We start from the raw sequence: 13,554 nt of genomic DNA on the forward strand, positions 1-13,554 counted from the left end.
CTCTGCTAGAGTACCTACACTTAAATCTTGTAGGGCAGAAGGCCTCTAAGAAGTATTTATCTGATTTGACAAATCTGCAATGATTTGATCCAAGAGGTTTACAAAATGTTCCTCTGAGAAAAGGAATCTGATTTAAAATGGGACCAGGTAATCTATTGCTGAGCATCCTGTCTGGATAAGAGTTGGTCAATGAAACCAGTGTCACCCTGAGCATCTCCTGCAACCTATTGTATCCTCAGGGATCACAGAACACTGTTCCTTGGTGCCTGCCATAAATACAGTCATAAATGCAGTGAAATACCATTAATCTTCAAACAATGACCACTCTTTGTTATGTGAAAATACCGGAGAAAAAATATAAATCATCTTGCTTTTAGTAACAATTATCAGCAACGTTTAAGTCTGGAACTGCCCACTAGTCTATTGGTTCACTATTTGCATTGATAATTCCTAGTGTGGAGAAATCAATGTTCACTTTAGGTACAATAATCATCAAACTGTTTTCACCACAGCTGGACACAAATCCTCTCTTAATGTCATGATTATGTCTTCATGAGATGGAGAACCGGGTTCAGTCCATTGACACAAATGCTTACTGTCAGACACAGGAGCAGAGGCAGAGCTGAATGCAATCAACATCTGAAACCTCACATCCAAGTTCAGTCCCAGTGAAGAAAGAGGCATAAATTCTATTTTGTATTTCTGTAGGAACACAAATTGTGGCTTAAGCAGAACAGAAATATAATGACAATTTTTTCTTAATGAACACAAACATTTTACCCTCCAATTTTGTCTTTATTTAATACTTTCAAACATTAGATTAGTCAAGACCATACTGCTGGGGAATTTGTAAAATGGTCTCAGAAGAAAAAAGAGAATGATGCCTTAGCAGACTTGATAATACTATACAGTATTTTAAGCCTATTTAAGGAAAAAAAAAAAAAAAGAACAGTTCTATGTGCAGAACCTTAACGGGAGTAAAAGTTGCTGCTGGCACAAATCAGAAGAGGAATGAGAATATAAGAAATTAGTATTTCACTTACAAATCTTTTCAGTTGCTGCTAAACACTGACAGCATTGAAACCCAGGCAAGATTTGTGTCTTACATCAAGCTCAAAACAAGCTCTATGACAACACACTGAGGAACTCACAGCAGATTTCTGTAGCTGAGAATTCAAATATAAATACACAATTTCAGTTTCAGAGAGAACACTACAACATCCATACCACAAAAATCCAAGAGAATGAAACAACTCAAACCTGCCCAAACTGAAATCACATATTTCCCCTCTACAATTCTCCTGTTATCACTGTTTTATCTTTTGTTTGGATGATACAAGCCTGACAGTCACAGGCATAATTATAAGGTGCTTTCAAGAACTGCTTTAAAACTGTGTTTACTTTATTAATAAACCCACAACACAGTTACCAAAATGCAGACAAACCCATTACATCAAATGGGAAAGTGTGAAACAACAAGCTGAATTATCCAAAGAGTAACTGGAAAACATAAAAGTCAGCCACGTATCCATCTGGGATATGGAAGCATTTACAGGCCCTTCCGTTGCCAGAAAGGGACTATCTGACAGAGCAAATGAGGCATTCCTTAGTAAAGAGAACCACAGTTAGTCACTAAAATATTTTCCTGACTATGAAAGAATAATGTGGTTTTAAAAATGCCCAACTGATAATAGTAATAACAGTTTGCTATTTGAAATATACGTGGGAACAGGGACAGTAATTCTGTATTGATTTTTAATTTTATACTACAGATGTTATTCAAGCAGTTGTGTAGCAACTTCAAAGGGAAACATCAACAGTATACAGATTTGTTAAGAAATCCATATTGAAGAGGCTGAAAGCCTATCAAAAGATTTTAATAGAAATCTTGACTGCACAAAAACTTTCTGGTTTGAGCTAAGTAAACAAACTTCAGAGGTGGAAAACAAACTGCTACTGCTGATTCATTGCTTTAGGCACGTGGCACTCTCCATGTTGTACCTAGCTGTTCTCTCCTTATAGGCATCCTTGCAATTTGCCTGCTGCTCCTTACTTTTCTGTCCCCAAGTCTGACCTGGCCCCAAGGACTTTAGCAAGAGCTTTGCCATTGAGTTTAGTTACTGCTTGGTTCTTCTCCTCTTATAGTCTCTATGACTTTAATATCTTTTCCTCCCAGCATTTTTTCATATGTGCTTCCAGTATTTTCAGTTAGCCACACTCACCTTCTCAACAAATGAATAGTTTTGACAAACAAAGAACACATCACAGTATTTCCCCATTTCTAGGATAATAATTCTCATGGATTTGTGAAGTCATCTCTCTGCCCCTCTACCTGCAAAGTGTGCATATTCTTCAGCCTCCATGTGCTTCTCACTGGCTTTGCTCTCAGACTATTACTAGCCATCTTCCCCTCTCACTGGAGATAGCTTCTCTCAGCCCCACAGAACTTCTGCAGAATGTCCAAGATGAAACTGTTAACATTCATTTTTCTCTCTTAGCATTCCCGAAATTCATACTTTTTTTTTCCTAAACTAATCTCATTTTTGTATTCCATCTCCATGAAAGCTCCCCATGCTTGGAAATAAAGCATGAGGAACGCGCCTCCTCTCCTCACATCACTTCTTACTGCCTATCTGAAACACTAACATTAGCCTAGCAATTTACAGTTTCACACTGTTCACACTAAGCATCTGGTTTCACAAGTCCTTACTATTTTGGTCAAAAATAAAAATGTACTCTCTATTTTGGTTGCTCTTTCATGAAAATTCATTACAAGCAAACTGTGAGATTTCCTTGGTTCAGTATCCATGCGTAGGAACTGTTAAAAACATCAGTGATCAGATATATGTCTTTCAAACATATTTCACCTCACTGAGCAATGTTCATTTCTTTCACCAAATCCTAATTATCCTTCCATTAATATTTATTTTTCCACACTGAAAATTACTTATCTAAAAATGCTGAAAGTACACAGAAGAGAAAAAATTCTCTCTAGTGCTGAAGCTTTGTAACATGAATCCCCAGGTTGAATTGTATGGAGAATACTGGCTTATCCTGTTCAGGCTGTCACGTCTTGGGGACAAGAGATGGTCATTGTTGGTTATTTTTATGTTATCAATTATAACAGTACTTTGGAAAATGCAAGTCTTACATCCATTTAACCCACTGTGTCTTCAGCTCTGTTGTAAGTCCACAGGAATAGCTGACATACTTTCCAGCAAAATCCTGAGGCACTTACGATTCCAGATGTTTATATTGTCTGTAACCTTTCACTATGAAAAACTACTACCAGAACATTGACTTAACTGTAGATACAATAAAAACTTGAAGGTGAGATTGCTATTTCACCACACTTCAACTAATCTGCAGTTTATTGCTGCTTGCTTTGTTGGCCAAAGCCATAGTTTGCTTAATGTTAAAGGCTGTGCTTATGCAGAACAGTAAACATGAACAAAACAGTAGCATGAACAAAACTGTTGTCTGGGCAACTTATGCTTTGCTTTCCAAGGAAATCCTAGGAGAGGAGGAGGCCTACATACGGTACTTTCAGCATGAAGACCCAGCCTGATAGTAAACTGAAATCAAACCACACCTTCCATTCACCCTCTCCAAAATCCAAATCTGACCTGAACTTGATCTGAGAAAGACTAAGCACAAAACCACAGCATGCCATGGGCATGACCTCAGGATATTTGCATTCAGTACAATGCATGTTACAGCAACTGTCTTTTGCAGAGTAGTTGTCATCCCAAAACATTTATCTATCCTGTGAACACACAGTATTTGAAAGGTGCAGGAAGAGATTTGCATGTTTTATTCTCCTTGCCCATAGATAAACTTTGTCTCCCTAAGATAAATTTGTAAATAGCATGTATTCTGGCAACCATTTTTAGTTCGTACTGCCTAAAGCTAAGTAAGTACATTCACTACAATTATTATTACTTTTCTGGGAGATGTTACATATAAGCATGTGCTGGTTATACAAACTCTTGCTAATTTAATTATTTATCTTAAAATGACATAAGATTTTTCTCACATTTTAAATTACAGGCATGCACATCAGATTTTAATCAACGTCCAGCTCATACTTTTGATTATCAGCAATATGACACTTACTGTACCTTCCTTATTACTTGTGACTAAATAAAACAAACAGATTTATCTTATGACATGACAGGCAGCTTCCAACATACGCAGCATGGTCTAAAATCTATTCAATCATAACTTCAGTGATGTCATCACTTACAATTAATTTGTGTAGATTTTTAGGTTGTATAATTTTATAGCTATTGAAAAGAAACAAAAAGAAACAATCGTGCGCTTGTAGCTGCACATGTTAGAACGTTTCAATACTAGAAATATGCAATATGAATGTTGTCTGATTAACTCTACATATCCTTGAAAACTTCCAAAGAAATAACACGTGGTAAACATGGCTTATTCAAAAATAGTGCTAACGTTTGAAGTGTGAGTTTACTAATTCTGGAGTTGAGAAAGGAAGATGAAAAATGAACGCTCTAAGATAAATTCCATACTTAAACCTACTTCAATTTTCACATTACCCTGTAAACAACACCCCATCCATCCGCTTCAGTAGAAGATAGCATCAAGTGATAAAGTGTCATTACTACCTTTCACTAATCACTACACCCCTACAAGATCCCATGTTTCAGTTAGTGCAACGTCTAAAAACAAACAAACAACAACACAATTACAAAAACTTTTCTTTTTTTAGCAAAAAATATAGGAATTTCTATAGACTGCCTCCAGAAACTCTGAAGAAATGCTGGTTTTAATGCAGTTACTTGTCATTAGTCTCCTATTTCAACTAAAAGCATTTTCAAAATACATTAAGACTGGGAATTGAAAACACTAAGTGCATCCGCAAATGATAAAAAGAGGAGTCATGAAATGCAGATTAAAAACAGTGGTGATATTGAAGTAGAAAATACTTTAAAGTGATGACTTTGACACGGCTACATTCAGCCATGTTACCTCAGCACTCATCCAACGGAATTTAGAATTTGACAGAAAAGGCCGTTCACTGTTGATCAGACTTTTGCAGAATTCAGTGGTCCTTAACTTACAAGGGCATTTAAAGACAAAAAGCCTTCATACTGTGTTGGAAGAATTTGAAGGATATATTTCTTTATATTACCTCCCTACCTCTCCCAGAGGAAGCAAAACTCAACAACTTACATATTCAGGACTCCAAGCAGTAAAATACATCTGGGGAGAATAGAATATGCAGATATTTGATTTATATGGAAGGCTAAAAACTATTTTTTGGTTAACATTTAAAAAAAATCTTCATTATATATACACATCAGTATTTCAGACTGTTCTCTCATCCCTATTCAGTGTGCCTTCTGAGGACTCGATAGATCAAGTGCCTCTCACCTAAGGACAACAAAACCTCCATGCAATGCTTCAGTTCCCCCAAACAGTGAGAAAAGAGCTGTGAAAAATGAATGAAATGTGACAACATCTGTCAACTACAATTCACCTAGTGCAACTTCTCACGTTTGCTGCCTCATAATTCTTTTTCTTCCAGCTAGAAGGAACACCAATTGCTTTGCAATTACACTACTCTCATATTCCTCTCGTTACATTAAAAAAACACAAAAAAAGTCCTTTTTGAGATGAAAGATTTTTGCATGACTACATAAAAGGCTTTGAAATTGAAGTCTCATCTCTGCTTCAGCTTTAAAACATCAGATCCACACATCACAAAATACCATACAACTCTCTAAAACTAAGGTGGATATCTCCATTTCAGCACCTACTTTTACTTTTTAATGGCATGCAATTCTGTTTTGTAATATATCATTACTTTTTGCCCAAGCTTTCTACTACTGTTGATTAACATGTCATTAAGGTCCCTGGGAGTTTATGCTACATCTGTGAAAAGTCAAACTGACATTTCCATCTTATATTGTGTATTAAGATTGTGGTTAGGACAGGCAGTGGATGACTCCTCCGAAGTACTGTCAGACACATCAAGGACTATAAACAAATTCTCATGGTCTTTTATAAGAATTTTCTCATGATCTTTTGTAAGAACATCTGGGCTTGCTTATGTGGAGATGTTCAGGAAAGACTCAATTAGCTCTGTGAAGCTAATGAACATAAGTTACAGCATGTTCAAAATCCAAATAGGATCATCTGCAAGGGGATTTAAGTTGCTGCAGTTTATGACCGCTAATCCTCCACCAATCAATGAGTCATCCCTAACTGCCCTAAATATTTCTACTCAGAGCTATCTAGCTACATGGAGAAGAATCCTGTATTCCTCCTCTGGATTATTCTAACTTCCATAAAACAAAAGCTACAATCTCATCAATTGCACTATTCAAGCAACAGAATTTCCTTTTTTTTTTTTTTAAATATACACTGGAAAGAAATACTGCTCTTTCTTTTTAAAGGAAATATCAGTAAACAAAAAGTCTCTGTAATGCTACCAGAAAGTGAGTAACAAGACACTGTTTATTGTTATGCTACTATATCTAGCCATAGCCCACAACAAAACCACTGCACATTTTCTCCAGCAAAGCTAAAACTTCCAAAACAGGGGATAGAAAAGTGTTCACTTATATAAACCAATTGTTGAACAAAAGAAAAGTACATATCCAAACCCACTAAGACAGTAAGTTTGTTGGTCTGTATTTCACAAGTACAGAACATAAGGACATTTTTGTCTCCATGCTTTTCTCGACACAGCAAATCCAACAAGCAGGGCTCAACAAGCTCCACTGAATCACAACATCCATTTAATTACTATCTCAGAAAAGTACAGAAAGAAAACCAAAACAAAGCATCACAAAATCTTCCACTGCTCCATGGCGTTATATCTCACTACCTAACAAAACATTTGGGCTTTACACAGATAAACTCATGTCATAAAATATAGACCCCTAGTCCTAGTAAATAAAATAATTCTTAAAGGTTAGAGACTCGAGTTCAACAAAAATTGTGATGGCTTCAAGAACTCAACAGCCACAAAAACATAAGCTAACTTTAAAACAAACAAACTAAAGCTGACAGTTTTCTTAAAGCTTCCTCCATAGTTTTCTCAGATAGTCTATTTGTGCATTTAGCACATATAATATATCTTTCTTGTACCATTTTCACAACTACTTTGAGAAAGAAGACAACTATATAAATTACCACAGTCTACTTCTCTGAAATGTACTTCATCTCCGGAAGCACATGCTTATTCTTTCTGGTAACTGAAGTGCATATTCTGCTAGGAAGAGTTGGACTAATCAGATTTATAGAAAGTTGAAGCATCAAACAGTGCTGCATCTTCATTTAGATGATGCAAACAAAAGACATATTAAAAGATGGTGGAAAAAAACCTTCATTTTCCAAGACTTACTTGATGGGAAGTGCCAAAAAAGGTGGCTTTATTTTTTATTTTTAAAGCAGATGACTGATGTTTTCAGTTTCACCCCCAGACATGCAACAAGAACATTCTAGATTTGAAAATTTATGTCTGTTCCAGATCGGAATGGAAAAATGATTAATCCAACAGACACCTAGAGCCCTGTTAGACTGACCTCAACAGTAGGCAAGATTCAGAACAGACTATAAAAGATTATTTGACAACAATGACATGACTGGAAAATGAGGCAGATCTCAGAGAGCTCACATAGACTGCATCATGCTAAGGAGTATCTTTGATGAGACAAATAGTATTCTAAAGAAAGGAAAAATATATAGAGCTACTATTTCTAGACTTGGGTGAAGCGTTAAATATCGCAACACGTAGTACACTGATAGGTGGCTCAGAGATCACATGTAAAAATATTTAAGAGAACGAACTTAGACTAAATAGCATGTAGCAAGTAGTACCACCAAAGATGAAAAAAGGCCCTCCTAAAAAATTAGTGAAGGGGCACATTTTTACACTAACACCAAGTAAATTATGGAACACAATGACTTAAAGTTGAGAACGACAGCAGCTAATATGCAGCAAAACATCCCCTGGAACTTGTTATCTCAACAATAGCTGCAACTGATATGGGACAAAGCAAAGTACAAGAATGTGCACACCCATGCAATTAACGAATCTCATTAGCTAAAAACAGAAAAAGATTAAAACCAGGATGTAGTAAGTAATCACAGCAGGAATATGAACTATTAATGCCAGAGAAGTGCTTTGAAAAAGCCTGAAAGTTTCCTAAATGTCTTTTTTTTTTTTTTTAATGAAAACCCTTGTCTTTGCAGACTATGCAAAATTGATAACAGGAAAATACTTTATAAAAACAAAAGTGTATGAAAGAATTTGTATGGCTTTATTTGGTGAACATCAAAATAAAAGGGCTAAACAAATTTCAAAACTTCTGATGAGGAAGATGGTCAAGATCAAACCATGAAAAAAATCTTACAAAGCATTTCACAGCAGGAATCTGCTATAGATTTGGACTGGTGGTAGAAATTGAGATTGTTTAAAAAAAAGAGCTTGTTAGTTTACAGAATCTTCTTTTTTTACTGATGTTTCAGCACATATATGACTAATTAAATAATAACAGGATATCTGCTTGTTGACAAAATGACCACAACATATTTAGTTAATTAACTCAGAAGAGCAAAGCACATAGGGAAGCAAGCATTTCATTTTGCATTGAGGAGGATGAAGAAACAGTGAGTCATTGAGCTGAATGTTATTTGGCAGATTCCTTGTTATTATACATTACCCTCGTTATAATGAAGTCAATAAACTTCTCTTAATTTGTGCTATCCAAATATCCAATCATACTATAAGAGAAAGTATCATTATGTACAATAATAGAACAATGAAACGTTTTTCAGTGTTAAACAATTCACATTTGTTTTCTCTAGTCACTTATTAAAATCTTTTCTCACTTTCCATATTACATCTGCCTATCCTCATAATTTTTAGCCTTTTATTATTTTCATATATACTTACATGGAAAAACTGAAAACTTTTCCTTGCATGATGGGTGAAAACCAAACAATTTTCATTATTTGGCAGAATCCTACAAAGCCAGTAATAGCAATCTTAGACACTTGAACATATCCATTAAGAAAACAACAATTCCAAGTTCTCAATTCTCCTCCCATCAAAATCTCTGCAGAACAACGACCTCTCTAGAAGCCAACAGCAAATTACTACATCACAAAAATTTACACTGAACGATAACACAGACATCTGTTTTGTTCCCCATGTTTACCCTGCAGTATTGGGATGTTGTTTCCTGTTCTTCTGCTCTTACCTTTGTTCATGTTATTTGTGTTTATTTCTTTAAACAGTGACTCTTTCTCTACATCTCAAGAAGTATTTGCATTACTTGGAACTCAGTAGTTGACACATCAGTCCCATTAGCCTTTCTGGTATGTCCTAATTTAAAAACATAAAATGCAGCTGCTGCTTTTGTTCCATGTTTGATTTTTTTTTTCTGGTAATAGTGGCACCAATTGCAAAATTATCTTTTTCACAGGAATTACAGTTATCACTTCAGTTTATTCTACAGAAACCCATAGTACATTTTTTTTCCTTTCTTAATCATACTATTTACTATTTCACAGTGCTTAATAGGAGTAAGCAACTATTAATACTTTTTTCAGCTGGTCAGTCATAGGCTTTCAGCTAGAAAGCATGACCGCAGTCACAAATAATACACTACTACCACTTACCCTCTTTTTTTTTTTTTAAAAAAAAAAAGGTATGCCAGCACTACTAACAAATAGAAATTATTCTGAAGCAAAAGTGACATTGCCATGAAGGAATAAGTCAAATATTGCTGCATTGGACTGCAATGCCAAGTGCTTCGACTACTTGGACTTTCTAAAGCAACATTAATCATCAGTCACAGGCTTTAAAAAGGGGATAACAATGACTGGCACACCTCAGTCATAGCTATGACTCTTTACATGGTTTCTCGAGTCACAAGAGGTGTGAAAACTGCAACCACATTGTTAACATATTCTTTATCACACACTTAACACAGAAGTACTCCTTCAATCTGATCTTTTGACTATCCTGCCATTTGACTACCCTATTGTTTGTGATGTAAATGAGCATTGCATTTTGACACTGAACCAGGGGACAGCACAGCCACAGAACATTTGCATAATTGTGAATGATGTGCCATCAATTCATCCTTTCCCTACCTGTGCAATTTTTCCATGCTTAATATATTGAGAATAAAGGGTATATACATAACCTTCCCCTTTCAGAATTTTAGTCTTTTAAAATTTTCGTGATTAGGATTTAATTCATGTTAGTACTCTGGAAATACAAATCATTAATATTTTACTGTTTTTACATTGTTTAAAATAGCATCAGGGTTACTCTGTTGATATCTAGGCTTTCTCTGATACAGACTGAGAATAATACTAACAAGACTCGAAACATAAAAAAATATTTTTGCAGAAATCCTGACCGTGATTTCCTCACTGTCCAATTTTCTAGTTCAGCAATAAATTTCTCATCAACTTTAGTGGGTGAAATTTAAACTCCATGTACAATATAGGTGATAAACATACTGGAATTACATCATAATTTGTTTACATTTTAGAATTAACTTGATTCAGATAATGAAGAACAAACTTGAAACAAATTGCTGATTCAGATTCCAGTTATCACACCTTGGGTTGAAAAAATTTAAATAGTTAAGAACTCTATTAGCACTAATTTATTTGAAGCATGTGAGGATAAAGCAGGAGTTAATCATAAGGCATAAAATGGGATGAAAAGCAAATAGCGTGAAGAAATTGATAATAAAGTACTTCAGTTTTACTCTATTCTTATATACTACACTTCACAGATTATGAGTTGCAAATAAAAGGGGGTTGTAGACACAATCCCTCAGTCACCTTTCATTAGCTTTATCTTGATGACTTTTCCCAGTCAAAAGGCAGTATACATTAAGTGAAGAAGAAAAAACATACCACACGACTTTCTGCTTCTTTAATAAGACCTCAGTGTTAGTGCTGATCACAGTACCTGCCTTCTGCAATTTAGACAAGGAATACTAGTGAAAAACCATGCTCATCTGCCCTAAGGATGGAAACCAGAGATTATCTTCTGATAGAAATTCATCTGATATGTTATTCCCTAATATAATACAGTTGCCCTTTTCTGCACTGCTACATGAACACTCATTCTTAAGCTCATTTCTATCTCAACTAAGTAATAACATGAAAAAATAAAAATACATAACAAAAATTAAGATTTTAGAATATCAGCTATAATCATGGTTTGGCAAAGCTTTACCCGAAAGCAAGTTTCCAAAAAGCTGCACCCCTTCCAGGTCACAGAGTTCACAGTTGTGTGTGTATAAAGAAGGTTTTGTGTTCTTTATCCTTATCAGATGGATCACATACGAGATTCAGTGCAGTGCAATTATAAGAGTTGAGCACTTATCAAAGATCCTGAAAGTGATGTTGTAGACTTAAAAAAGCATATAAGAACACACAGCGATTTGAAAAATTGGAGCTAAGTTCCTATCTCTAGGCTTAGTCTACAGTTTAGACCAGGGATGTCCAATCATTTGTCTTGCCTGGGCCACAATGAATGGAATTATATGGGGCTGTATCTGTGGATGTTGCTCTGAAAGTAATGCCTCCTAATTATTTCCAGGGACAACAGATATAAAGAGCCCAATAACACAGTATAAAAGAGCAAATTCTCAGCTGGAAAACACTTTTTCAACACTGCCACTACTATTACCTGTGGATTTTCATCACTACTGAACAAGAGACTGCATGTTGCACTTGTAACATTCTGCACCAGAGGTGACTCGTTGTCGGCACTGCTGAAACACACCACGCACCACTCTGCTCACATCCACATCCAACCTAGCAAAGATTTCCAGTTACCATTCTTGTACTTGACTTGAATGACACATCAAGTACTCTCCTGATCTGGGGACTTCATATAGATAAATTTCGCACCCTGAAATGGCATTTGGGCACAAGACTATTAGAAATGGAAGATGAGCATTTGCCATGATGGGCAATGTAAGGGACAAAAATCAAAGCCGAAAACATCCAGCCTACCTTAATTCATGCTAGTCATGCCAATAGGCCTGCAGAACATAAATGAAAGTATTTTAGATAGACCAGTGCTAACACTTCGCTTCACTCAATACCAAGAGTTATGATTCCTTAGACCCACGGTACCATAGAAGCCAAGTTCTCATGCACAAGGTAACTTTATTAAGGTAGGTATTTATTATGGAGATTTTAGGATAGCTGGAGTTCTAGTCTATGGTTTATTTCAAAATTAGGGTCACATGACATGAAACAAACCATATGTTCAATTTGGTGAGAGTTTAATTCTATAAACAATCAGTCAATAACTAAAAGCGTTCTTTGTGTGAGGGCAATATTCACACTTCACTTAGGCATTATTGAACTATGAACAGACGTGACTGCATTACTGTACCCTACAGCTGTTGGAGGATGGGCAAGAATCCCACATGAATGAAAACAACTGAAGATTTAAAGAATTAGATAATGTTGCTTTAGAACAGGGATAAGAGTGAAGCTTAAGGACTTCTCATCACAGCTGTATACTTCTGTTTTGCTTAAGCAACTCCTTTAATTATACAGTCTACTGTTCACATTCCACTATCTTTCTAAATCTACTAATAAGTTTTTCTTGAACATCATGAATAGGATGGACTGAGATACAACTATGCAATTCAGAGTAAAACTAGCACTAGACAGCTAGCAGAAACTGAAGCCTAAACAGGCTTCACAGAACCTCCACATGTTGCATTTTGATAATACTACTCATTATCATGGAATTTCATAAATCAAAGTTATGAGTCCTAACAGAATTTTGTTGTTGCTCAAAAACAAGATTTCTGCTTGGTTAACACCTGAAACTTGAATTCTAGCATGTAAAAAATGACCATGAAATGCCAGTACTTCTTAAGTAGGCCTTAATAACAAGTTTTTGTTTATGCTAGCAACTATAAAAGTCACTTTCCATTGTCTGCAGAAAACAAGGAATACTTGGCTGATAACCACGACAAATAAAATCCTTCCTATAAATGTTGTGTAGTATGCTGCTATGAAACCCTCACATCCCAGAGCACCCCTAAACAGCATTACAAAGCATTCTGATGACAAATTCTTCAGAAAATTAAAGAGCAAAATGAACATGAGCCATGCAGATCCATCTTTCTCTCAAAAGCGTCATTGTATCAGTGACATCCACAAAGAAAACTCTGAAGCTAGCCAACCAAAACATAGAATATATAAGATTCACTGAAATATTTCTGTATATCTCTGTATTCCGTATATCTCAGTTAAAACGTACATATTATATCCTGGGAATAACGACAGCAGAAGAATTCACGTTGCATTTCCTCAGCTCACCAAAGTAATTTTAGAGAATTAAATGTGTAGTGGGAACTCACAGTCTATCAGCTGTTTATGCACAATGATATGTGGTCACATATTCCCTGTTATTACTCTGTCAAAATGAACGCGTGCTGAAGATGAATTAACACTGTTTATGCTCATGGTATATGACGCATACCATAATGAAGCCATCAGAATTAATGAATTTATTTC

General features: G+C 35.6%; 1 protein-coding gene across 8 annotated transcripts in view; it reads right to left on the reverse strand.

Annotated features, from left to right (window-relative positions):
* Positions 1 to 13,554, reverse strand: part of LOC149917299 (uncharacterized) — a 109,337-nt gene that overhangs the window by 37,917 nt on the left and 57,866 nt on the right. The window contains exon 1 of one of the 8 annotated variants that reach the window (XR_016468413.1): positions 5,200 to 5,231. The exons of 6 other annotated variants lie outside the window; for them this stretch is intronic. The gene's annotated coding sequence lies outside the window, so the exon portion shown is untranslated. Of the gene's footprint in view, positions 1 to 2,332; positions 2,472 to 5,199; positions 5,232 to 13,554 lie in introns of those variants that run through there. One more of the 8 variants, XR_016468411.1, reaches the window with a different exon arrangement.

The sequence above is a fragment of the Phasianus colchicus genome, chromosome 7, assembly GCF_987193195.1.
Source record: "Phasianus colchicus chromosome 7, bPhaCol1.hap1.1, whole genome shotgun sequence".
Classification (NCBI taxonomy): Eukaryota; Metazoa; Chordata; class Aves; order Galliformes; family Phasianidae; genus Phasianus; species Phasianus colchicus.